The sequence below is a fragment of the Pogoniulus pusillus genome, chromosome 5, assembly GCF_015220805.1.
Source record: "Pogoniulus pusillus isolate bPogPus1 chromosome 5, bPogPus1.pri, whole genome shotgun sequence".
Classification (NCBI taxonomy): domain Eukaryota; kingdom Metazoa; phylum Chordata; class Aves; order Piciformes; family Lybiidae; genus Pogoniulus; species Pogoniulus pusillus.
The window spans coordinates 40614704-40642166 of NC_087268.1; the positions used below are offsets into that span (position 1 = coordinate 40614704).

General features: G+C 40.6%; 1 protein-coding gene across 9 annotated transcripts in view; it reads right to left on the reverse strand.

Moving 5' to 3' along the window:
* Window positions 1-27463, reverse strand: part of MBNL2 (muscleblind like splicing regulator 2) — a 135094-nt gene that overhangs the window by 100817 nt on the left and 6814 nt on the right. Inside the window, exon 1 of one of the 9 annotated variants that reach the window (XM_064143870.1) lies at window positions 23348-23412. The exons of 6 other annotated variants lie outside the window; for them this stretch is intronic. The gene's annotated coding sequence lies outside the window, so the exon portion shown is untranslated. Of the gene's footprint in view, window positions 1-17557; window positions 18052-22269; window positions 22483-23347; window positions 23413-27463 lie in introns of those variants that run through there. 2 more of the 9 variants (XM_064143871.1, XM_064143869.1) reach the window with 2 other exon arrangements.

The window sequence follows — 27463 nt, forward strand, 5'->3', positions numbered from 1 at the left end:
AGAGGCAATGTGGGACAAAATACAGTAATTCCCAGATGTCCCAGGAATTCCAAACACAAGAATTAACCAATGTGTTCCACTCCATGGATGCATCTCCAGCCAAGCACTGTGTTCCTTCAAAAAGTTGCTACTCACAGTATCACCAAGGTTGGAAGAGACCTCATAGGTCATCAAGTGCAACCCTTTACCACAGAGCTCAAGGCTAGACCATGGCACCAAGTGCCACATCCAATCCTGCCTTGAACAGCTCCAGGGACGGCGACTCCACCACCTCCCCGGGCAGCCCATTCCAGTGTCCAATGACTCTCTCAGTGAAGAACTTTCTCCTCACCTCCAGCCTAAATCTCCCCTGGCACAGCCTGAGGCTGTGTCCTCTTGTTCTGGTGCTGGTCACCTGAGAGAAGAGAGAAACCTCCTCCTGGCCACAACCACCCCTCAGGTAGTTGTAGACAGCAATAAGGTCACCCCTGAGCCTCCTCTTCTCCAGGCTAACCAATCCCAGCTCCCTCAGCCTCTCCTCGTAGGGCTGTGCTCAAGGCCTCTCACCAGCCTCGTCGCCCTTCTCTGGACATGCTCAAGCATCTCAATGTCCCTCCTAAACTGGGGGGCCCAGAACTGAACACAGGACTCAAGGTGTGGTCTAACCAGTGCAGAGTACAGGGGCAGAATGACCTCCCTGCTCCTGCTGACCACACCATTCCTGATGCAGGCCAGGATGCCATTGGCTCTCTTGACCACCTGGGCACACTGCTGGCTCATGTTCAGCTACTATCTACCAGTTCCCCTAAGTCCCTCTCTGTCCCACTCCTTCAGTGGCTGGTCATATTTGCTAAGTAAACTTGGTCTGAAGCTCACTATATTGACAGTCAATGCCTCATGGAAAGGTTCCCTGTATATGTCTAACATATAGGGATCTTTCCATAACCAGATCAAGTTAAGAATCTTGAACATTCACAAAGGAATTAGGGATATTTGAAGAGTGACAGCTACTGAACTCTCATGCCTAAGGCCAGGAATAAGCCCCAAATACAACTAAGTCACACCTCTTGTTTGCAGCAGCACAGGGGGACTCCATTTTCAAAGCACTCAGGATACAGCCACTGATTGGCAGGTGCTTTAGTCCGAAAGACAGTGGGGCTTTGCTTCAGTTTGTTAACTAAACCACACTGTTATATTCTTTGAGAAGTCATTTTTCTCCTTTCTTTGTGCTTTAAATAGCATTCAAGGCCTCAGAAACTAAGAGAAGCTTTATACCAAAGTACCATCATGACCCCACAAGTACACTCCAGCATTGCCTTCAGTTTCAGCTACCTGCCGGTTCCTTGACTCCCTCATGTTGTTTTCCTCTTGCCCTCCCTCAGACTCTCTGCCAAGGAAAGAAAGGTTGCAGCTTAATCCTAGGATAAAGCTGGATTCCACAGGTGCAAAATACAGCCAACACAGCAGCATAAACCACCCCTGACATCATGCATGCTGGATAACTCAATCAAGACTTACCTACCTGCTCATGTCCCACAGCTGAGAGAGTGAAAAGCAGAGCAAGCATGACAGCACAGGCTGCAGCCCCTATCCCTCCCCTGAACCCTATATGCAGGAGGTCTGGCCCCTCAGAGAAAGCCTCTGTAATTATGATGATGTATCCCATGGGACATACTCCATGTCCTGGGACAGTAAGCATGACTCTCACTGCACAGTAATTTAAGCCTCACTGTGCAAAATCTCACACTAACCAAAACACAGAGGATCTTATAAGATGCTAAGGTAAAAACAACACAAAAAAACCCCATCAACACAAAAAGAGAGAGGATATTGGGGAAGATTTTGTTTGGTTGTTTTTTCACAAGAGATTTTCACGTGGTGGATACACTTTTCTCACACCATTAACCCATCAGATTAGGAAACAGGACCAGAAAGTGATGAGACAGCACAGAGGTATCATTCATCAGCAAACACTCTGCCAGCTTCATATTCTTCTCTTGTCAAAAATATGATTGTTAAACGTTTGTTCATGTAACCTAATACTAGACAGCTAGTGAGGCTGAGCAATGTACAGTAGAGTTTAGTAATGGCTTTGCAAAGGTCAGTAAAATTATAGCATTAAAACCAGAACAAGGCATCTGGCTCATTTACTGTTCTAAAGTCACCAAAAAATAACATTCCCTACTGTCAAGAAACAAGAGAAAACAAGACAGACTTCCACAAAGCATCATCTGTTCTTTCACAGCAAATATGAATGGAAAACCTTTCTGCCACCATAATATTTTAAAGAAAAAGCAGAACATGATGAGGGCATTTATTTCTACAGATTTCAAATGAAACTTCTGAACGTTTCTTTAAAGTTTTCCCACTAAAACAGTATGCAGATTCCATTTGACATCAGGCAAACCCACAATGCCCAACTGAGAAAGAAGCCAGAACTGCCCTACCAGAGAAGCAACCTACTAGTTTAACCAGGTGGCTAGAAGCCAAAAAGTACTAACATTCTAACCTCAGTTCCTGTATTAATCCGACCTGAACTCAAAAATGCCTTAGCTTACAAAAGAGCCATTATTTATTTTACTTGCTTGACTTGGAGATAACTATTGCAACATCTCTCTTTGCCTGTTATACAATCAGAGAGGAACACTTGTCAAGTGTAATGCACATGAACATTTCGAGTCAATCCTAGCTACTTCAGCTAAGCTGAGAGAAGTCCAGGGACAGGTTAGAAAATACCAATCTGTTTTATTTAAACCGAGCATGACCTCCAAATACCAGTTCTGCTAAATGAGCCATGTTCTCCTTGTCAAGATCACTAATGTGCCAGGTTCAGGCTTTTTAGTGTGTCCCATGCTACTTAGAGTATCGCAACGAGCTTCTCATTAGAAGCCGCCGGTTCCCTTTGAAGCTGGCTTTACAATATAATAGCACTAATGTCCTTTGTCCTCGGGGAAGCAGGTGAAGGAGGAAGGTGTACCACTGCCTTCCAAGCAACACACACAGCCTGGAACCTTTTCAGCAAGCCACTGTACTACTGTGCTAATGGACCATGAAATATTTCTGCTGAACTTTAAGTCTGTAGATGACTGGAACACACAAGAGTATTTTATAAACATCAAAGTGCTTTGAAGTCATGCTGATAAAACTGATGTTCGTAATGCTTCAGTTAAAATGCAATTGCAGAAAACAAGTTGGGGTTTTTTTTTTCTCCTTCTAGCAAACTTTGCCTTTTTCTTCCTTCTTTAAAAATAATTCTATTCATCCCACTCCACTTAGTCTTCTCCTCTTGGTCTTTAGCTTCTCTCACAACCTGTAACTTAAACACTTCTTGTTCCCACATCCTCCCCTCCCCCCAAAAAAAAAAAAATAATATTTTATCCTTTAGGTGCATGACTTCCACACACAAAATTCTGCTCCCACCTTGACAGGAGGGCAAAAGCAATTTCTCTTTCTGTGCCTCTGTGAACAGAGTTAATCATCCCCGGCAGCAATGACGTTCTCACTTGGCCTCTTGTGGACACAAATGTTTTGCTTTTGGCATGAGTGCACCACGTAACAGCTATTAGTCAAACCCAATTCCCCAAAGAAGGGTACCCCAGTGCATTAGGAGCTCCTACTCACATCCAGCTGCAGACACACATTGCATTTTATTTTTTATTCAGGACTGTAAAAATATTTACAGAAAAGTGTGCTTATGTACTGTGAAATTTTTATAGACTGGCATGGAGGGAAAGTGTGGTCAGATGACTTTTCTCACCTGCCAAAGGACCGACAGCATGCTGTTACACAGGAGTGCAATTTAAAGGAGCACAGGCAGCTATCAGCTTTCTGTTTTCTCTGCTCTGGTGTCATGCTCAGACAGGAAAGCACAACTCTTACCAAGGTACATAACAAACAGCACCCCTTTGCACTGGAAGATAGGTCTGAATAAACCAGGGATTCCATGTAAATTAAGACACACTGAACTGGCAAGCTGAAAGCATGTTTAAGACTGCCAGCAGTGTTATTGCAAATATCCCCCCGACAAATTACTCAGCTCTGGGAAGCTGCATTGCACATCCAAACAAAGCTTCCAAGGCAAGGGCAGCAAGAGCACTACCTAATGCTATTAACTCTGACTGCCTCTTAAGCACTAAGCCCATTCTGCTGAACAGATTCCCTGCACAAAACTCAAGGATATTCAAGAAAAAAATAACAGCATTTCGGTGTTGTTTCTCCATTTGTATTTTCCTTGAGAAAAGAGTATCAAAGTACACAAAGATAACTTTAGAAGGTCAGTCAAAAAGTCCATTTTGCCCAATATCCAGTTTCCAACAACAGGCAATACCTGTTGTGCACACAGGAGCACAGAACCAGGGCAGGCAGGGCGTGACAATTTCTATTATCTCCTCCCAGTAACTTTTAACTGTTGTTTTTGCATTTAATCGGTCTCATTGGATTTTTCTTTCATTGATTTGCCCATCCCCTTTTTGAACCCTGCTCTCTCAAAAGCATCTTTCACCACACGCCCAGAAAGTTGAGACTGAGAGGGACTCTGAAAGGTTTTCAGAATTGCTGACAAAAGCCTAGAGTCTCAGGAGAAGAGCATGGGTATGGAAGGAAACACTTCTGGCCTTCAGAGATTTTAAGAAAAACTGACACCAGCAACTGGAGATGGGGAGCAAAATGACTGATCAGAACATCTTGCCCATAAATCTCTGCTATTGCTGGCTTCTCATTGCCCCTGAATGCATTAAGAGACAGAATTTACCTTTTACTTCCAGAAAAAGTGGAGCTTAGAGAAAAGCACTTTTAAAACCTACCAAAACAGGAAAAAATATAAAAACTCCTCCTTCTGCACACCAAACTGCATCACCTAGGAGCATTCTCAAATGTAATGCTTTCTTAGCAATCCAACAGAGAAGGAGGAAAACTCGACAGCATGCCAAAAAAGCCCAAACGAGGTGCTTTGATCACACTCTGCCAAATCCAGAGCATTTCACAACCATCTCAAACACACTTTGGATGCATCAACTCATCACAATGGGAAAGAGCTTCTGAAAGAGAAAATTAAAAACCTCAAGAGTATCTAATTCTCAGACAGTTGCCCAAATGAGGCTGTATTAGTGTCCATTTTATCACAGGGATTAGAATAATAGAATCATAGCATCAGCCAGGTTGGAAGAGACCTCCAAGAGCATCCAGTCCAACCTAGCACCTAGCCCTAGCCAGTCATCTAGACCATGGCACTAAGTGCCTCAGCCAGTCTTCTCTTGAACACCTCCAGGGATGGTGACTCCACCACCTCCCTGGGCAGCCCATTCCAATGCCAATCACTCTCTCTGGCAAGAACTTCCTCCTAGCATCCAGCCTAGACCTCCCCCGCCACAACTTGAGACTGTGTTTCCCTGTTCTATTGGGGACATTCTATTGGGTGATTCTATTCACCTTTCTCTGTCCATTACTAGTGCACATGTAACATGCAGCAAGTCTTGTTTGCTTCCAAAACTAAAGAAAGCCCTATGAAGCAGAGCATACACAAAAGCTTTATTTACTTCTTATGCATCTCACAGGACATACTGCAAAACCAGATTAAGCATTTATGTCATACAGCAGAACATGCTGTTCCATCTTTTTAAGTCACCTATGGAATAGCTGATTGTTAGCAGTCAGTACCTTCAAAGGCAACTTAATTATTTGTTTAAAAATAATGTTGCTATGCCAACACTTGGACAGAAAATTATTTATATAACAGAAGCTGAAGTCTTCCCCTAAAAGCTATTTTTGAAAGACCCTTCCCAGACAAGGAGAAAGCAGCAATGGGATTTTTTTGGCACAGCCCTGGAGAGTGGTGCTGAAGCAGTAGTACACGAAAGGTTATTGGTCTTTTCTGAAGGTAGGTTGCTCTTTTTGTGCTTTGAACAGAAACGTTGACTCCTACCAGATTATCTTTAGGCATATAAAAAAACCATCTAATAAAGCAAAGTGTGAAAATGACAGTAAAAGATGTTCTTTTATTCACACTCTCAATTTGCCCACAAAACATCCCCACCAAAACCAACATTTAAGACTTTAGAGGCTACTTCTATTGTATTTGACTATGCCCAGTGGAAATTTATACTCCCTGGGGAAAAAATAATTTGCATTTAGTTGTCAAATAGGAATCATGAGCTCAGAAAGAGAAGTGCTTTTCATCTAAAACAGTTTATACAACTGGTGGCAGAGAAACAAAGAGCTTGTCTCAGAGTACTTGCAAGTTCTGCTGATTTTCTGTTTTCCTGAAAATCTTGAAATTTCTACATAATCCTGAGGCAAATAATGGAGTAACAACTGGAAGGAGTATGCAGCAACTGTCTGCAGATACTGCCTACCAGAGCAAACACTTTTTTTTTTCCCCTCCTGATCTCTAAGATGATGAATTTTGGATTTGCTGTGCAGTACTGCTACTGACCTTCCTTTTTTGCTTGACAACTGATTAAGAAGCACTGACCCAATAAAAATGGGTCGTATCGATCTGTTGTTTTAATTTGTGTAACATGTCTCTCTTCATCCAAAAAGTTCACTACCCACTGCAACTTGGAAGAAAGTTGCTTTTAAAAATAATTCCATTTCAGGAAAAAACAAAACAAAACCAAACCAAACCACAAAACAATAACAAAACAGCTTTTTTTTTTTTTCTATTTTTAAAAACAAGTAGCAGGAGAAAATGCACTTAACACATGGGGACAATACACAGGCACAAACTCAGACTGTATTGGTCTACAGTAGGACACTGGATGAGTTCATACTTGTTTTTCTACTATGTGCATAGTTCAGTTGCCCCCACAGCAGCAAAAGAGGGCATAAATTACATTCAGATTTCTGGAAGGAAAGAGGGGAGAAAAGAAATAGGTATGTAAAACAAAACAGAACAAAACCCCTGCCACTATCTTGTGAAAGCAATTTTAACGTACAGAACCTTCCTTTTCATTTCTTATAGCCTAAAAGTTCAAAAGGTGACGGATTCGGGCAGCAATACTGACTGCCTAGGCATCATTAGGGCAGCCTAGGTTTCAGACCCAGGCATATCTCTGCTTTAAATAAAAAATGCTGTCAATATTTAAACTACAGTCCCTCTAATTTAACTCAGCTATTTAATATGGAAAGAGAGCAACAGGAAAAAGGAGTCTTTCCTACTCTCAATTGATCTTCTTGAAAACTTTCAGGAAATTTCAGCATCTCAGTGCCTCCCCTGACTGAAAGGTAAAAATACTGGGTGGGGGTGGGGGTGTGTTAAAGTGTTTTAGCAATACTGGAACAATTGGACCTTGGTACTTTATTTTTATATGGTTGAATCATCTTATCGTAACTGAAATATTGTCATGGATGAGCACACAGTTACTCAGGAATACACTGTAAATTGTGATTCAAAAGGAAAGCTGAAAAATAGTTCTTTCATCCTCTGGCACAATGAACTGCAATATATTTGCAATGAAAATGGAAAAAGTTTCCCAGCAATGTTTTGACAGAACGCATTTGGAGACCTTTTTCTATTATCTCTGCTTACCTGTTACAACAGCAGAGGTTTCTCTTCCCTGCTAGGGACAACAGCACTGCTAAGCATAGTCTGGCTGTTCAACAGCACTTCCACAGTAGTGGATATGCTTGTGACACCCAATACAAGCTATGAGCTCTTGGCAAGAGAATGTTTTCTCCTCAGACTGCAGTGGAAAATTTGGACTGGTTAAAATAAGTCTCAACAGTTTTGTCCTATTCAAAGGTTTAATTCATCTGTCGTACTTGAAGCTTATCCCAAACGGGTATTTAAAGCCACGTTTTGTTTTCCACTCTGTGATTTGTACTGCCTTGCACAACTTCTGTATTAAATCACAGTTCAAATACTTCTTTTAACCTTGCATAAATCTCACCTTGAAAAACAGTACTAACTTTTAAAGATAACATCACATTTTTTGTATTTCAATTAACAAGGATATTTTTGATTTGGTCAATACAACAACACGAACAAAAACATTCCAAGATAAAAATGTGACCACGTATAAACACGAAAAGTGAACTGCTGCTGTTATGCTTACACACATTTTTGTTCAGAAAAACAACTCTACAAAAACTATTTGTGTTGATTGTGCTTCATTTTAATACAGTATTTTCTCAGCTTGTAAATGAGAGATTTTTATATATCTTCTAACCTCCAATCTACATACACACATTGGCCCCTGACACTTGACAGTACTTCTTTCCCTTTCACACATTTCCAAGATGAATTGCATTGAGGTGAGACACAAAAAGCAAACCAGACTAGGAGAAAAAAACAAAACACCCAAACAAATTAACCAACTCCTCCTCAGTCAGAATTATGTCTTCCAGTAACCATTTGCAACCTTATGAGTTGAGAAGTATACATTACAAATATCTGGCTTTCATGGAGATACCCACTTCATTATAATGCAATGACTCCAGAAGAGAGACACCTCACATTTATCCCTCTGCTCATCATCTCAAATTGTGTTAACCCCAGTACCATTTTATAGCAGTTGAACAGAACTGCCTGTCCACTACCCAAACTCCTCACCTTTATATTCTGAAAAGATAGAAAAGGAAGAGATGCATCTGCGTTCTAGTTTTATGCTTTTACATTTTTCTAAGAACAAAGTTCAGTCAATGCACATATTAAGAAGGTTGGAGATTTTTTAAAATTTATTTAATTATTATGGTTCTGTAAAATTGGATGGAAATCTACAATTTAAGGTCCCAGGTTTTTTCTGGCTTCATTATTGCCAAACATTCAACAGATGAGCAAGGTCAGCCAGGAAAAAAAAACACCTAATTTAAAGAACAATCTTTCTGATGCACAAGGCACAATGCAATTTATATTTTGTAACTGCAGTGCTTGAGTCAATATAGCCACACAAATTTAAAAGTTAAATATTAAAGGCAAAAAAGTGGAAGCTTTCCCACCATTTCTAAAGTCATACTTTAAGCCAAACATTTTTCTACCTTCCAGTGAAGCACTTCGGTGATGAAAGCTATGTTTATCTTTCCTCTAAATGAAAAAAATATGCTGATATTTTGGTGTCTAGAGGCTAAGAGCACTGAGATACCTTTGCCAAAGCAGGCCATTCCTACTGAGTCTGTTTTAATTTCAATTCTCTTTAAGGTAAAAAAGAGAGAGAGGGAAAAAAAAAACAACCAAAGAACTCTATATTGATTCTTACAATAAGAATCCTCAAGTTTAAGCTCCTACTACATAATCCTACTGCAACATATCTACCTCTCACCTCTCACTGAAAGCCTGAAAACATCAAGTGCATTTCATAAAGCCTTATCACCTACAAGATGTTTATAGGGAGCTGTCAGTTTTTATTATAAAGAGTACAATACTGACAACTGTGGAGAAGATCCTACAGGCTCAAAATTAAGTAAAATGGAAGTCAATCAATCATCTCACCTTTGTAACCTGATAATTTTTGTGAGACTGTGATGGTTTAGGTGTTCCCTGTCCCCCCACACTTTAGAAAATACCCAACTAGACTCAGCTGGCTCTGGAAATATAAATGAAGCTATTTATTTACAGCTAGCACAATACACAAACAGCTATTTACAATATATACAGTTATATACAGAAATATACACGGTAAAAGTAATACAGAAACACAACTCCCCTCCCAGAAACCTGAGTCCCCAGGAAGGGCTCTCAACCACCCCTGCACCTTGCCCCTACCCCTCTCAACCTTATCCCAGTCCTAAAGAAGAATAGAGGTGCAGCCAAGAGGTTAAGAAGCAAAGGTGAGTGGAAGGTGAGGTTAGGGAGATGCAGCTCAGTCAGAAGCCCAAAGCAGAGTGCCACAAAAATGGTGAGAGTGTTATCTAATGTTTTTGTTTCTTCTTCAGCAAGACTCTGAGGGAAGTAGACATCACCATTGTTTTCCTTTCACAGCCTATGATCTAGTTCTTTGCACCAAAACATTCTACCCTGCTTCAAACTAGCACAGAGACCTAATTCTCAGCCATAAGATTCATATAAACACAGAATCAACCAGGTTGGAAGAGACCTCCAAGGTCATCCAGTCTACCCTTGCACCCAGCCCTACCAGTCAACTAGACCATGGCACTAAGTGCCTCATCCAGTCTTCTTTTGAACACCTCCAGGGACAGCAATTCTACCACCTCCCTGGGAAGCCCATTCCAATTCCTGTTGAAAGAAATTTAAAAGGGTAGCTAAAAGTGCCAAGCATTTGCAGATAGTATGCATATTGCAGTCAGAACCAAAGTTCAGGGTTAACTAATTCCACAAAAGCCATAAGCCAAACAAACTCACCTGGTTAAATTTACTTCTAAAACACTACCGTAATCTTCATGATGAAGTTTACCAACAGAATCGTCCTCTGCTTCGCAACGTAACCATAAACAAAGATAGTCTGCAGTTAAAATGTCTCCTGTCATATCTGAGGCCACAATACTACATAGAGCATGTAACTCATGATCGATAAAACAAGTCCAGATCCTCCATCCTCTATCCCAAAGGGATCACTGCAGAACTAGAATAGAGGCGAAGAACAGCAACAACATCATCAGTGCTACAGAAAGTCTCTTACATATGTGAAGAGGCACGGTGAGACTTTTGACAACACAAAGTGCATGTCATCCATGAAGACTGACGATGAGGACCACTAAACTGCGACGAGGCGGCAGGGGACACCTACTGAATGATGAGCCGGGAAACCACACCAAAGAGCTATCGCTGCATGCGGCAAGCTGAGTTCGGATTTAAACGTCAGGTTAGGTCCTGAAGCTCGAAATTAATCATAAGTTTAAAAGAGCTTTTTTTAAGTTAAATTCAGATTATGTAATCAGAACCAGTGATGGCTACTGAAGCCAGTGGCTGAGAAGAAGAGTCCTCCTCCAAAGCCTCCGAGCTGCGGCGGCTAGCGCCATGCGCCAGTCCAGGCACATGCAGCTGTCCTCAACTCACCCTTTCACCTTCTCTGCCTACGGACGGCAACGCCCTACAAGCAGCCTAGCCCAGCAGCCAGGACTGGCCGTGGATCCATAGGAACACGCTCATCTTCAAGCCCTCTCATGAGAAACTCAACACTTTCTTCTATTTCAAACAGATTTCTGAGATGGTGAACTTGTTCTGCCTATCTACCGGCGACTGAAAAGCACAATCTCCTTCATTGTCATGCAGAAGAACAACACAATCACCTCCAAAGCACAATTCAGAACACAAAGGCATAGCTTTATCTTCTGGAGCCACCAAGAAGGCACCGACCTAACTGGATAGATGCAGGTCCACCAGGACTGGCAGATCACACGACCCAACTGCATCACCTGCTCTGCACTCCAGAGGGATGATTTACCAACTTGGGAGAGAGAGAAGGGTGCATGTGTGTGTGTGTGTGAAAGGCCCTTGTAGAAACACGTGTTTGTTCTCAAGCTTCACTCCCTTGCCCTTCAGTACATGTGTATGGCTTCTCAGGGAAGGGGGTACAGAAAGAGAGTGGAAAACCAAAGAGTAAGAGGAAGAGAAGAGGTACTAGATCCTTCGTGTCCTATGAATGTCATCCGACTTCCAGGTCCAGGGGTGAGGTCCAAGGTCAGGAGACAAGGCTTAGTTTCACATAGTGCTTTCCATCTTCTCCCTGTGAGATTCATGATGTGGCTTCTTAACACTTAGAACCTTTTACACCAAGGATTAAGCCACCAGCACATCCCCCACTGGTGTTTCCACTTCAAAAAGCTGCAACTGTGGATACCAAACCCTTTTAAAGTAGCCTCATTGCACAAAGTCATAAGCATCAAATGAGGTCTCTTAAAAAAAAAAAAAGAAAGAAAATAAAAGGAAAAAAAACCCCAGAAAATAGAAAACAACACAACACTGGCTTTACAAACACATCAGTGCAACCACATTCAAAGCCTTCCAATGCCCTCTTCACTGTGGCAAAGAAAATCTCTTTTTTTTTTGTTACCTCCCTGCCTTCCTCGTTAAGATTACAGCAATAAAGCCATACAGTCCCAGAGCATGTCCCAGCATCAGAAGGCAGCCAAAATGCACACAGGAATTGCAAAAAAGAAGAGAAAAGAAAAAAAAAATACACGTGAAGTGAAAAGTTTTTAAAGGCAAGCGCTAGAGCTCCAGGCCAGCATCGCGCTGTGCTGCCGGCGCATGTTCAGCATGCCAATAAGGTCTGCAGCACCGCAATCCCTAGCACAGGCAGCCCACACACCAGCCTCCTCCTCTGCAAAAACCTCTCACCAGCTGGAGGACGTGCCCCAGGCCCCATCACTTTTGGGCTGCGTGGCAAGGAGATGACAGTGGGAAAAACAGGGCTGGTCTTCTCATGCCTGTGAGAGGCTGTAGCTGGGGAAGCTGTGCCATGGGTGAATACAGCTGTCAGGAAAATCCCATACGTGTTATTGTAGCATTTTGAAGAAATAAAAGCGAGGCAGTGCTGAAATCCTGAGTCATCAATCGGGTGCAGAGGTCTGCTCCTGCCAGTGATGGAGCTGCCCGTCCCACTAGGGGCTCAGTCAGAGGTGTTTGCTGACAAACCAGCATGGCTACAGGCTTGAAATATGCATATAGCTAATAGTACCACAGACTGTTTGAGAAGTGGTAAAGTGTACCCAAAAAAAAGAATCAAAAAGAACTAAAGCCAGGCTCTGACACCCTGCAAGGCAGCTGCCTCTCCCACCTTGATGTCAGGAGTCTCCAACAGAGAGCTGCCAGAGGAGAGCGCTAATGCATAACCCAAACAAGCACTGAAAATCAACCTTTCGAGCACTTGAAAATAAAACTCAAATATTGTCACTCTGCATTTTAAGGTTAGTTTTAGACCAAGCTTGGAACACTGCCCATAATACCTATGAAGTGCAAAAATCATGACAAATTCAGTAAATTGGGTGGCAGGTGGCTAAGAGATTTAGTAGCATAAGCATATATAACAGAGTATTTGGGGGAAAAAAAAACCTCCAAGCAGCTAAATAAAAATCCTTGGGGGGGGGAGGGGGAGGAAGATATTCAAGCCTGTACAGGACAAAACACTAGAGCAATAAATAAATAATTAAATAGCTAAGCCTGTCTCTTAAAAACTATCACAAAGAAAAACACTGAAAAGTTGCCTCTGGAATTCACAAAAAAACCCAAAAAAAACAAAACAAACAAAACAAACAAACAAACAAAACAAACAAACAAAAAAAAAACTCAAGCCCAAAACAACCCCCATATCGAATGAAGTCCTTGCATTAAAGCTCCAAAGGGAAAACACTTCTGTATTTTTCCTTAATTATATTCTCTAATTCTGCCTGGTGTCAGAGGCGCTGTACTCTCTGCAGGAGAGAAGACTTCACAGCACGTGAATCTCCAGATTGACCTTGTCTTTATTTATGAGTTCAGCAATGTGCAACACACAGACCTCCCCAAAACACTGTTTACCAGCCACTCACACTGTTAAAAAATTATTGACCTAAAAGAGAAGAAATTAATAGATCCTGGTATCAGCCATTTGTTCTTATTTCTTGGTCTATTTCTTTATGCAACAACTGTACCACTAAATCCCTCCTACTCTCTCTATTAGTTATTGAATTTGTGCTACCAAAAAACAACCACAAGAATGATTTTTTTTTAATGAGTGTGCATATATTATGTAGGTGTGCATGCATTTCTGGACATACAACTAGGGATAAAAATGGTGAGAAGGAAAGACAGACAGAAAGAAAAGAAAAAAAAAAAAGTGAGCATGTTTGGCCATCCCTTTTATTCACAGCAGAGCTGTACAACTTCTAAACTTGCAAAGTTTAAGGTTATCACAAGTCCAGACCTGCTTATGACCAGATTCTTAGCCGGACTCATGGCTGCAAGAATCCTACATGTCTTCTGCAGAAGGGCAAGCTGCACACTGGCAGCTCTCAACAGCTTTAGTAATCACCAGCAGCACAAGAGTCCCCTACACAATTAGTATTTCTTTATGCTAGTTACAGATTTTGCATTTAATCTCCTGTTGGGTATGCTCTTCAATTTTCACAGGCCCAAAGTTTTTCTTTATTAGTGTGCCCAAAATGCTGAACTATGAATTTCACATCACTAGCACTGTCAGAGGGAAAGGTCAATGTTTTAATGGCCTTATTGAAAAGGGGAAAAATAAAAAGCAAGGGGGGAGATTAAGAAGTCTGATAATTCTAGAAATCGTGTAGCCTGTTTCTTTCTCCTCATGCACTCTCTTCCCAGATAGAGCTGAGAAGTTTGTTTTTAAAAGAAGACTTTGGAGTCTGCATATCAATAACCAACAACTGTCACTGCATTTGCTAATAAAGTATAAGAAGATTAATTAGTCAAGGAGTTAACGCTACTATTATTTGAACTAGTTTTCAGCACTGACATCCTCTTGAAATCAGTTTTATCTTCCTCAGGCTATAATTTCAGCTTGTTTATGGACCAGTTACGTAGCACTGATTCACAGTAGTTAATCATAACACATTCTATTAAACGTAACATATCAAATTAGCTTCACAACCAAAGCCTGGAAAATTATCTTAAAAGGAAAATATACACAAACAAATTCTGAAGTAGGTTATTTTATTCCTTTTTGCTACACTATTCTAACAGTCATACACCAAAAAAAAAAAAAGGGAGGGAATTATCACTGGGCTTTTAAAAAACCTCATTTTTCCCTGAGAAATCAAGGAAAAAAATCCTCAAAAGTCAGAATATTCTAGTAGCATTAGAAAACAGTGTATCACTAATAGCTATTTTGTGAAATTTACATATAGTAATGTGCCTAGCTAATGATTTAGAAAATTAAAACCCTATGTGAAATCATTAATGAGGAATTTGATTCCTTTTCTCATCTCTAAATGCCACAAAGACTGAGCAATTTACAAGTAAACATAGCACAGATTATTCCTGACATACTTGTATCAGAGAAGAATATTCACAGTAGAGATGACCTGAGTGCTTGAAATCCCATGTAACATTGAAAGGGAAAAATAAATATCACACAATTACCTTTGATTTCTATAAAGTATATGCTTTCAAATGAAGAATTTAGTTTGACACTAAAAGTATGCTATAGTCAAGCACTATTCTTCAGAACCTCTAACTCACTGGAAAATCCTACCTTAGGAAAAATAAAAAAAACCCAACTTCTAAACAGAGTAGTTATTCCTTGAAAACAAACAGACTGCACACGATATGACCTTACTGCAATAATAGCTCTGATGAAATCCACACAGCAATTAAGCAGAAAACAGACTACTAAATGAAGAGAGCTACCAGAATCTGGTCCCAAATACTTTTATTCTAAATTACTTACATAACAAATGCAAACACAGAATACTCACTACTACCTCCACCCTGCAAGATGAAAGGCCACTTATCTATCTGTATAAAATATTAGTACCCATACATGTTGAGCACGAAATACTTTTTAAAATCCTTTTGTCACTTGATTGTTTGTCAGTAGCTTGATACAAACTATTTGACCAAGTGAAGAAAGCAAATTTTCTCTTTGGCAGTCAAGTATATGGAGGATAATTCTATACACTGCAGTCTCCAAGGCACAAGACCCTGGTTACTTGAATTAAGAGACAATCTCAGAACATGAGACTGAAAAGCTGTTGGTTTGTTTTTTTTCTGAAAGCTGTGCAAAAAATTATTTCACCCACAAAAAATTAAAAATTCAGCTCATATTATGCAGCTTGAAAAAAAAAATTGACTTCCTTCCAATCTTTGCCTCACATGCTTAAGATATTATACACACAAACGACATCAATAATGGTACATATCCATTCCCCTTGGATTTTTAATCATAATGCTCTATACCATAACATGCATTTCACTTATTTGTAGAGTTTGAAATTCTCAGAAGAGGTGGATTTTACTTAAAGTGTTTTGATCTTCTAAAATAACCTGTTTGTGAACTGAAGATGTGTCAACAACCTAGCTACCGATCTTCAGCAAGTGTTTAGACAGAGAAGCTGTATCAACCTCCTCTGAGCAATGTCAGCTGTGAGGAACCTGGAGAGGCGACATCAGGAGTTTTGAGCCTGTATCTTTGGAAGACGGGCATGGGGGGGATGAACAGTTAGTCTAGAAGGGCCTATTTAATGCAATACTTTAAAATTAGTGGAATTTGATTCTAGGGAAAAAAAAACAAAACACACACACAAAAAAACCCACCCCAAAGCACACATAAAAAAAGCCAAAAAACAATCAAGCCACAAACCAAACTTGAAACTTTCCCCAAACTTACACCACTGAAATCTTTCCTAGGCAGTAAAAAGTTCTTTTACCTAATTTCTTTTGTAAGAAATTGATCTTCACTCTTCCTCAGCTCATAAATCTTTTTGCCAAAATACAAATATTCATAGGCAATGTTTACAAGTATTACACCAAACACAATATTTTCTTGCTATTTCACTGTTAATCTTGAAAATACTAATTAAAAAAAATCTTAAAAAGTATATTATATACTGTACATATGAATGATGCTGCTATAACTCAAGACAATATGTTAATCCAGAGCACTAAATGGGTAGGATCCTGAAAGGTACTGAGCACCATCAATGCATATGGCAGTCTAAGAAAGTTGAAGAGGCTTCAGCACGTCATAGGATGAGGCAATATTCTCAGATCCTTCCTGCAATACGACAGTGAAGTTTGCTTCCAATCTAGTAAATAATAATTAATAACTCTTCTATTCTTTGCGAAATTTACTGATTTCTGCCTAAATTACTCTTTTTTTCCCCTCCAGAGCACTTAACGTAAATCTTCTCCATCCCTCCCTGAGGCTCCTCCCCAGCAAAAAAGTTGATGTGCCTCAGCACAGTGAAATCATTGCTCTAAAAGCCAGCCTGCTCATTAAATTATTCTGCTAGCTGTGTGTTCTCTCATTAAAAATGCATAAAGATCAGATAATTGCAGCACATATTATTAACCTTGTTTTCCTTGGGTTTGTGTACAGGTTTTGTTTTGCTGTCGAGACAAAGACCTGGAAAGGGCAGGGGAAATGCCCAGCTAAATTACAATATAAAAAACTCTTCCAGCTTGCCTTCAAGAGCAGAAAGAATCACAGTGCAGCCAAAAGCACTCTTATAACTGGGTAAAATATTGTAATCTTGTTGCATGGCTCCTACAAGCCTAAGACAGGCAGGTTTGGCTTTAGTTAAAGCCCCTGATAGGGAATTATTTAGATCGACCAGCCTAATTCACTTAAATCTTCTAACATATCTGCTATAAACTTCACAGATTTCCAGGTTAACTCCTTCTCTTTCTTAAAGCTACGAAGCCCTGGCCGACAACAACCCAGCTAAAAATCCAATTAGGGTAACAGCACTTCAGAAACACACTGACCCATTTCTTTTTTTACTTGTGTTATTTTAATATGCGCATACACTCCTGTTCTATTTCTGAAGAGAGCTATTTACATCGGAAATTAATTCCCTTCGAAAACAAGTTACCATAAAACCCACCCCTCGCAACCCAGGCAGGACACATTCGCCCAAGAAAGGTTGTTTCCCCGACTCCCCGAAGCGACATATACAGTATGCAGCACACTGCAGCAAATTCTTTAAACACTGAATACAAAAACAACGATCCTCCTACCTTCTTTAGCCCTGTCTATTCGGCACATTCCCAACGTGAACGGGAACATCTGATACAAACAGACAGCCGCATCTTCCCCGTTGCATCATGTCAAGTCATTCCCATACGACTCGGTATATATATATATATATATATATATTTTTTTTTTTTTTTCTTCTTCTTCTGTATCGAGAAAGCCCTGTGCCTTATCTGGGGATTTTTCCTCAGATGATGAAGCAAAGACACAGCCTAAACTCTGTTGCCGAAAGACTGCAGCCCTTCCTTCTCTCAGAGCCCTCCCAGCATATGGCAGCCAATCACACCCAGCTTCGTCAGCCCTACTGCTCTTAAACTGATCCTAACGGGATGATTGACACAGCAACACAGCACTTCTAATGTGTAAAAACAATGCATCCATACTGATGAACCAGGAATTTCCCTCGCGCAAAGGAAGGAGTTTTTCTGGCGAGGTAAAGCGATATCTCCATGAAATAACGAGAGCAAACAGCTCCCTTCCCCCCCACCCCCACTGCAACAGCAGCTACACCATTTCTTCCTGCACAGGGATTTTTTGGAAGCTTTTGCTAATCGGAAACGCTTGCACAAACATTTCCAAAACTGCAGAACTGCAGTGATGCTGTTGTGGCTGTAAAGGTGAGCCGTGCACCATAAACCAGACTGCATTTTAACACGCAGTCAAAACACGGTTTGATTACAGCAATAACATTCTCGTTTCAATACTGCGTGCGCAGGGCTTGCGTTTACCAGCAACGCACACATGTTTCTGAGTATTTGAGACTCCTTGTTAGCCACAGGACTGCAGGTATGGGCTGCTTCCTGATGAAAACAAAACCCAGACGATGGTGTTCTCATGTCGCTGGCAGACAAACCACATTAGCTGCATGTAAACTGGGGTTCGTGTGACTAGCTTACAACTGATCTTCATCTGCATAAGGACTATGACACCAGTTGACATTTTCAAGTCAGGCTGTGGGCAGCTCGATATGTTTGGTACACAAGGTCTGCTGTCAATCAGTTTTCCCACAAATTTTCCTGAAGTTTTAAAACAAGAGAACAAAGCAGCCAAGGATTATCGAACGAGGGTTGCAATTAAGAAAAATACAAAAGAGGAGCTTAATCTGAAAGTCAATCTTTACCCAGAAAGGGATCAAGACTGCAGTGCAATACTTCTTTCGACAGCAGTTTATGCAAGTCAAGCCATTCTACTAAAAAAAATGTGTAAAATGTGTTTAAAATGTCACTGCAAGTTTAGAAATATGAATAGACAAGAGGAAAAACAAAGCTCTCATTCACTGGCAGCTCTGTCCCAAGGCCCCATTGTTTCCTATGGACTGTTTTGCATACTATAAACACAGCTTCCCCAAAATCCATTATTCCTCTATCCCACAAGAAAAAACTCTCCTTTGGGCTCCACCAGCTCCTACTCAATTTGTGAAAACCCTCCCCTTCCTGGCATGGCTGAAACATACTCCTGCCAAGGAGGCTCCTGCCACTCAGCCCTTGCTCTCTGCTCAACCATTCCCTCCCCTCTGCTCTGCCCTATATAAAAATAAAGATACAAATAACGCCAAAACAAGAATGGTTTGATTCTGGTGGGTTTCAAGAGACCCTGGGAACAGAGGTGGTTAACTACTCAATATCAAGACAACCTAGTGCATCTTGTCGGTATTTTCCACATTCTTTTGACTTTGCCAAACTCAAGCTGCCCATGCTAAAAATTTTCCACTCTGGACATCTGCTGCAGGATTTATTTACTTTTCTGCCAAAACGCAGTTTGCCCATTTCTGAGACAGCCTTGACAAAAACATGTTGCTCTGCCACCCTCATAACTCACTCACAAGGGAACTTTGGTTCCTCTGTTTATGTCAGGGCAGTCTCGAAATTTGTCGAGTGCTGATCCCTTGCCTTTTTTTTTTTTTTAATTGTTTGTTTCTTTGATTAGTTGTTGAGTTACTGTAATGTGTAGTTGTGTCTGGTGCTCGTGTAGATGTGAAGACATTCAGACAGTTCAGAGTATTTATAAGCTGAGTATCAATATTAACATTATTGGTGATTGAATACGTACTTCCTCAAAACAAAGCTCAGATGCTTTCCTGTGCTGCATATTGTTCTCTTATGTGAAGGCTTGAATGTGAAGATGTTGAATGTTTTTGAACCAAGCAATCAAAAGGTGTTCCTGAAGCTCATGCAAGTCAGTGCAGTACCTCATTACCTGTAAATCACTTAAAATCTAGCCAGTTTGTTTCATTCTAGCTATAGAACTGACCTCACACGTTCCTGCAGGAAAACAACTACCCTATACTTACAGTTGGTTTGGGTGACTTTTTTGTTTCTTGTTGTTGGGGGTTTGTTTGGGGTCTTTGTTTGTTTTGGATTTCTTTTATGCTTGTTGATGGTTTAGGTGTTGATTTTTAATTGCTGTTGTATCTAGGCCATGTTTGCTTTGGGTTTTTTTTTTTTTTTTGCTATACTCATGAAAATATTTCCTTATTTGACAAAGTTCAAAAATCTACTAGAATTTACCTGACATATCTTTTTAGGATTTTTTTTTCCAGGTCTCTACAGTAAAAACCTAAGAAAACGGTCTGAAGTAAGTGTCCACCACTTCCCCCCAGCCATCCGTTCATACGTGGCTGGAAAGGCATCAGCCCCACAGTGTGACTGAGCATGTAATGGGCTCAAGTTACAGGAGATTAGCAGGATTTCCCCTGTAACTGCTGCTCCCATCTGCCAGAGACCAGACATTGGAGCTGACAGCAGGAAGACAACCTTGCCTGCTGCTCTCATGACCCTTCGGTTGGTGCCCCACGGACGTGCAGGAGACATGTCCCTGCGAGCACGCTGTAGAATGAGTATGAGAAAGGTCAAGTGGACAAAATGTAACACAAAGCTGGGCAGAAACAGAAGAAACCACCATAACAGAGAAAGAGATGAAGATACGCAAGAGCTAGAGTCTGGAAATCCTGGGTCTGGTCCAGCAGAAGTTTACAACAAGCATGAAGACAGAACCCAATCCAGACAAGACACCCGGGAGAGTAAGCAGCACAGACGCCACTAGTCAAGAGAAGCCAGCTGCCCTCTCCATGGACCACACATGCATGTTCATATGGCAACATGTGCCAAGAGCTTTTGTGGTCCATTAGTTGGCCTCTGAAGAGGGAGGAAACTTGCAAAACTCAAAAAAACACTACACACCCAAGACAAGACACTGACATAATCCCCCCCCCCGAAGCGTACGGGTTCAGCGCTGCCTTCACAACCCTATTTCAGCACCACTGCTTTAAAGAGTATACACCTGTCTTCAACCACTGCAAGAGCCTCAACTGCAGTCAAAGAGATTGTGGTGCTCCCAGACACTGTTCCTAGGACTCTCAAATCATGGACACAAAACTAGCAGCCACATGCCCACCCAGCTCCTCATGTACGTTATTGTGGTTTAGTTCCTTGCCGAAGGATCAGAAGCCCCTCAACTCAATAGCAGATGCTGAAAATAAATCACATTACATTTGTGAATCCTTCAGCTAGACCAAATGGAAGTCAAGAGAAAATGCATGATCTTTTCAAAGCCAGTACTTTGAGCAGCATACAGCAAGTAAACCACGAGTTCATGGAGTAAAGAAAAAGAGATTTTTTTTAAATACCTGCTTTGCACACTGAGGAATGAGGAGCTCCAAAGTGCCTGATATCAAATCGACATGTGCCCATGAGCTGATTCATTTTTCACATCAGTTACAAAGAAAAAACACTGAGATTTCAATTTTCAGGCCAATTCATATAATTATTATACATTTAATTGCAAAATCTTAGAGAAGCTTAGAAATTCATGTCAAACATAAGAAAGAATTAAAAGTTAAAGGTAAATTCCCAACTTAACAACACCTGTTCTCCTTGATATGCACCTGTGATTAACTAAGTCACAGTTGGCAGCATTTTACCCTACGACATGCCATTTTCTAAAGGGTGTGGATATAACTTCTGGAGAAAAGTGCACTATTTTGAAAGTAATAAAGAGAAGTGGAACATGTAGAACCTGCACAGTTGGTTTTCCTTCTTTATTCTTCAATCATAGTGATTAGGTCTAATACCAGAAACACCAAAAATGTCTCAGCTTAAAGGAAGTTTTGCAAGAAGCGTGGAATGGATCTAACATTAACATTAAAGGCATCAAGTGACTTCGGTGACATTCAGTACAGCAGAAAGATCATTTAAAGACTTTCATAGATGACAAACAGCAACACTTTTGGCAAGTTCAGCAATGGCAAGAAGAACTTCAAAAATACTTCCTCTGTCAGTTATAGACTCTTCCCTTAGTAACTATGCACAACTGCTACTACCAGCAAAATTCAACTTTGGCAGTTACAGTCTGAATGACAGCATAAAAGTCAAGGCAGCTACTAAGATTTTAAAACCAGGCACCTAGAGCTATTCACACATAACACCACTGATGCCAGCCTTTGCAAACCTCACTCAAAGTCTCCTTAAAGCCCACTCACTGTCTTTGATATCTCTAAATCCAGGATTTCAATTCTTTTAACTTCCTAGCATCCAGACTTCCCAACATCTCCCTAGCCTAGGAAAATTGGCATTTGATTGTGCACAGATATGTAAACAGACTATTCTGTTTTCATCATATATGCTGAGAGAACTATGAAATGAAAACACACCACAGAAGCAAGCACATCCCCAACTTACATGTTAGGATTCAATCTTACCAAAATTAAGGTAGCATCTGGAGACCTTCCAAATTCCCTCTCTCTCCTTCCATTCGTTGCACAATCTGCATCCTGACATTATTTTGGGATGACACAAATTCCCCATCAGACTGAAAAGTGAATATACATTCACTGTTTCTTCACAGGGTGTTTCCAGTTAGGAAGGGTGAAGAAGACACCAGCCAGAGGAGAACTGCAGTGCACTCCAACCAGGCTTTGCAGATGAACATTTGAAAGACATATCCTGGGTGCCTTGGAGAGCTGAGCTGCCTCTGGATTGTAGCCTTATGCACTTAGCTCAAAATATATTTGACCAAATATAAACAACCACATCTCACTGAGTCACTCTACTCCCCCTCTCTCTTTATAGTCACTGAAGAGAAATAGGCATTTGTGGGCTGTGATTCATCCTATCCTAAAGTAGCTATTCTAAGAGATTCCATCATACCCTAAAAGCATCTGTGTCTCCCTATTGGTTACCTGAAATGGTCAGCCTTAGACTCCTTCTATCATGTCCTTCATTAAACATGTAAAAGATGAAATCTTACTACAGAAGCAGCTTTATCAGGGACACAAATACTTAGACAGCTGCATGCACTGGATAACAGTTTTGCATATTTGAAATAATTAAAGACATTAATATACAGCTAAAGAACACCTGTATTTTGACAATGTACAGTTACAGCTTCAGTGTAAATCCTCAGCTTGCCGTAAGCATGTTCCAGCTATGTTGCTATATAAGCTACATAAGCTTGTTCCCTAAGCTATGCTGAACATGTTCCAGGCTTTTTTTTTCCCTGACTGAACATCAATCCTTGCACTCACTCACGCTTTCTTCCTCTGAACAACTGATTGACACCAAATTAACCTAAGAGGAGTCAGACTCAGATCCTCCCCCCAGTTCTCCTTTTAGTTTTGGAGGGGGGTAATTTGAGGGGGCAAGAAGGTTGGTTAAAAACAACCAACATCTTGATGACTGTCTATATAAGCTAGGTAATATAAACTGGCAAAATAATAAGGTAGGTAAAACAAACTGTAAAACTACCTATGTTGTCTTACTCTTAGAAGGCAGACTTACACAAAAGTTTGTGGTTTGTTTTCTTTTCTTCCAGGAAGGTGGTTCAATTTTGTTTCGTGACAGCTGAAAAAAAAAAGCTGTTTGCTCATCTGAAATACCAAATCTCAAAAGTACTGATATATTAACATTTAAAGTTTCGTCACCCAAAGCCAGACATATAGTACCTTCTTAGATGCCCCAGGGAACTCCTATTGGCCTCCAGTAGCCACTGCTGAAAAGACTGGGTTACTGTTATGTTCCGGCTTATATTTGCCAGTCCTGTGCAGATATCCCAGATATAAAACAGTCTAGTGCCATCTTAGATGCCATATCTTTAGGTACCTGTACCCACCCAATAATGTAAATCATTTCCTCAACCCATGTCAGAACAGATCTTCCAAAGTCTTCCAATAGAATGTAAAAGAGCTATATGCAAAACAGAAACCCTTTCTGTTCAACTGCTGAACTCTGCTCAGAATACACATTTTAACAATCACAAAAAAGGATAAGGTAGTGGCACAAGCACTATTTAAGCCAGCAACAGATATCTTAAATTCAAGATAAAGCCTTCTCTTTGTCAACTGACTTCATGTCCCCCTATTTTGTACAGCATCTACCATGACCAAGGAATCATCCGACAGGAATCTCCCCAGCCTCTCACTCCAGCTGAAACAAACATCAAATGCTTAAGCCTTCACAGAAATGTATTCTTAATCCATGTCTTTATAAAGAATCTTTTTCAAATGTGTCAAATCAAGAACAGAGCAAGTGTTGTACCCTTTAATCTTTAATACCCAGACGGAAGCAATGCAAAGGTGTCAACTGACACTATTCACTAATGCCCAAATTATCTTCAGCAAGACCCTTGTGTATTGGGAAGTTCTTCTATTCCTGATAAAAACTTGCTCCTTCCTCCTCAGATGCCTCCATGACTAATTTCCTCTAAAACTATTGTTCTGGCTTCAGATTTGGACTAGCTCCTATTCAAACTCACAACAGGAGGAAACCGTGTGACAAATCACCTTGTCAGAGAACCTACTAACCTTAGCCACAATGCAACATTGGCATAGGAAAGCCTTCTTGTGCTTTGGCGAACATAGGTGGAAGACACATATTACCAAACTTCTGCCCTTCATCTTGCAAATTTGCTGGCTTCCTATAACAGCCAAACTACTGGGATGATACAGGACTAAGATTCGTCCCCCAAAAAGTTCCTAAATTACCAAAAATACTACTACATATAACAACACAAGAAAAGTATTCCAATTATGTTTTCTGTAGGTAAACCAAATTTTTTTTTTAATCTTCTATGAAACTTCAGTTAGCAGCCTCTAATGTATCCAAGATCCTGCACAAAATTCAAGTAACAGCTGCAAATATTATCTTCCAACCAGTGATGTAATGAGGACTCTCTAATTATCCTTTAAATCCAAAAGTTCTATTACAAACCCAAAGGGAGAACGATGTTGCTGAAATCAAGCTACATTTTGAATTTTCCCATCCTCAATTAGCACAAAAATAATTCATCCCACTCTTTTCAATTCATTGAAATTATCCTATTGCACACCCCTGCAATACAGGTGGAAAGCATCTCATTGCGATTTAACAGGTGATGTTAGCTCCCATTTCCCTACAAGCTGCCACTTAACAGCCTGAGTCTGCAGGGTAGGGGCTCAGGGGCATGCAGCAAAATCAGCAAGCAATCTTCACTGTAAGCAGAGAAAATAGGCTCCAGGAGACTCCACAGAAAATGAGAGCCAATTGGATAGTTTTTGTTGCTTGGGTTTGTTTTTTTTTTTTTTTTTTTTTCCAGTAAGAGTAGGATTCAATCTCTCACTCTTTTACAGCAATTAATAACCTAATAACCTGCACATCTACAAGCAAAGGACTCCATATAATTAACAAAACATTACGCTGGCAAGGAGGGAAGGCCTGGAGTATATAAGTACAGGGTTTTATTTCTTTCTGTGAAGTATAGATGACAGGTAGGAGAAAGCTATGCCAATAGCTGGCAAGCAACTGGTCTCTTGGTTAGCAGTCAGCTCTGTTTTGTGAAATCTATGACTTTGTGTTCACATAGGCAAACATTTCTTTAAACATCAGACTTACATGCATTCAGTCATGAGTTTTGCATGAAATTTCCATTTTCAGCTCAAGAGATTGCTTTGTTTCAGCTTGCTCTCTGACTGCTGTGAAGTGCTAGGAACACTTATCTGTATCATGTTTTTAAACATTACATGTGGATCTTCGGATAATTACTCTACCATATAATACATGAACTTTCATTTTTCCCATGTCACATAAGACAAACCAAAAAAAAAACTAAAGTAGCTGTATACACAGGAAGAAAGAAGAATTGTTTCCACTCAGGAAAAGTAAGTAAACAAGACTAATGAAGGGCAAGAAACAAGGTCCTCTAGCAGAAGCACTGACCATTGGATACAGTGGCATCCAAAAGCCTGATCTCAAACAACAGCATGTTTCAACTAGCACACGTCAACATTTAATCCCACCACCTCAAAAATTAAGTAAATTGCAGAAAGAATGTCTCAAAAATAAAAATGTACACAGGACTCCATTCACTAAAGGCCCAAAAACAGAACAGAGACTTACTTGTTGGGAAAGGCTGTAAGGGAATATCATCCAGCTTTCTAGCACTTTCTCTAACAGCAATAAAACATTAGCGCAGAAACACGTTAGTAGAGCCAAAAAAAGATTAGAAGACATCCTGTCTGCTACCTTTGGCTTGCTTAAAACTAGTACTAGGCAAAAGAGACTACAGAGCAAAAGCTCAGGATGAAGAGTATACAGATTTGCAGCCCACTTGCCCTCTTGGCAGTCACAATGCCACCTCATCCCCTAAAGCCATCTTTGGCATACCTGGGAGGAGGAGAGGTTTGCCTGCTTGGGCAGTACTAACCATCAAAGAGTTCTGCCCATTCATAGGATCATAGGATGTTAGGGGTTGGAAGGGACCCAAGGAGATCATCGAGTCCAACCCCCCTGCCAGAGCAAGCCAATACTATCTAACACAGATCACAGAAGAACACAACCAGACAGGCCTCGAAAGTCTCCAGAGAAGGAGGCTCCACAACCTCCCTGGGGAGCCTGTTCCAGTGCTCTGTGACCCTTACAGTAAAGAAGTTCCCCCTTGTGTTGAGGCAGAACCTCTTTTGCTGCAACTTACACCCATTGTTCCTTGTCCTCTCTGTGATGGATGAGACAAAAACAACTCTGAGGGTCCTCAAATAATAAATACTTAGGCCAACAACATTGATCTTAGTGTTGGTTAGTGAAGCATTATTGTATTAACTACAAAAGCTGCACTGAAAATTAAGTTTACCACCAAGCATCCCATGGCAGTTAGTCAGCTCAGTTCAATGTAATCTAGAAAATTCTTCATTTTGGGGGCATCTGAGTCAGGCTGCTAGAAATGCTGCTTGGAGATAGCCTCTTCTCAGAAGTTACCTAGCCTCTGACTCCAAACAAGACTATCATCAATAGCAGATCAGGCGAGCTGTGGATTTGCCCTGATGAGTCATGAAAAACCACAAAGACAGATAGTAGCTTCCTTGGATGATGGCTGCAGTGCTGCACTGCCCTCCTAGCAACAAGATTTTCCTAATGTTACTTCAGAGACTTGGGTTGGACAATTTATTGTCACTGCCACTTGCTGCCTTCTGACAGTATTAAATAGAGTTTGGCCCTAGTATCTTCATAACCATTCTCCATTAGCTGTCAATAGCTATAAGTATCTACTGCATAGTCCGTTCATCTACTTTTCATTCAAACTGAGAAGCTCAGCTCCCTCAGTCTAAGACCTCTATTGGTAACAGTAGCTCTTCACCTAATCTAGGCACAGCTAAACTGAACTGAAAGATCTACATCAAAAGCTCTGGATCCTGAACAAAAAAGGTCCACAGAATTCAGTCCTCTCAGAAATTCTGCATACTTAATACACTTTCATTTTACTAAGATCTCTATGACAAGCCACCTAACAATATAAAATGAAATTACCAGTGCTTACTTTCCAGAGGAGTTCTTTATAGGTCCTTCAGAACTGTAAATCTGATGTAGATGCTTCCAATTACAGTCATCTTCAAAAATATCTTTTTTTGACAATGTAACTCAGTGCAA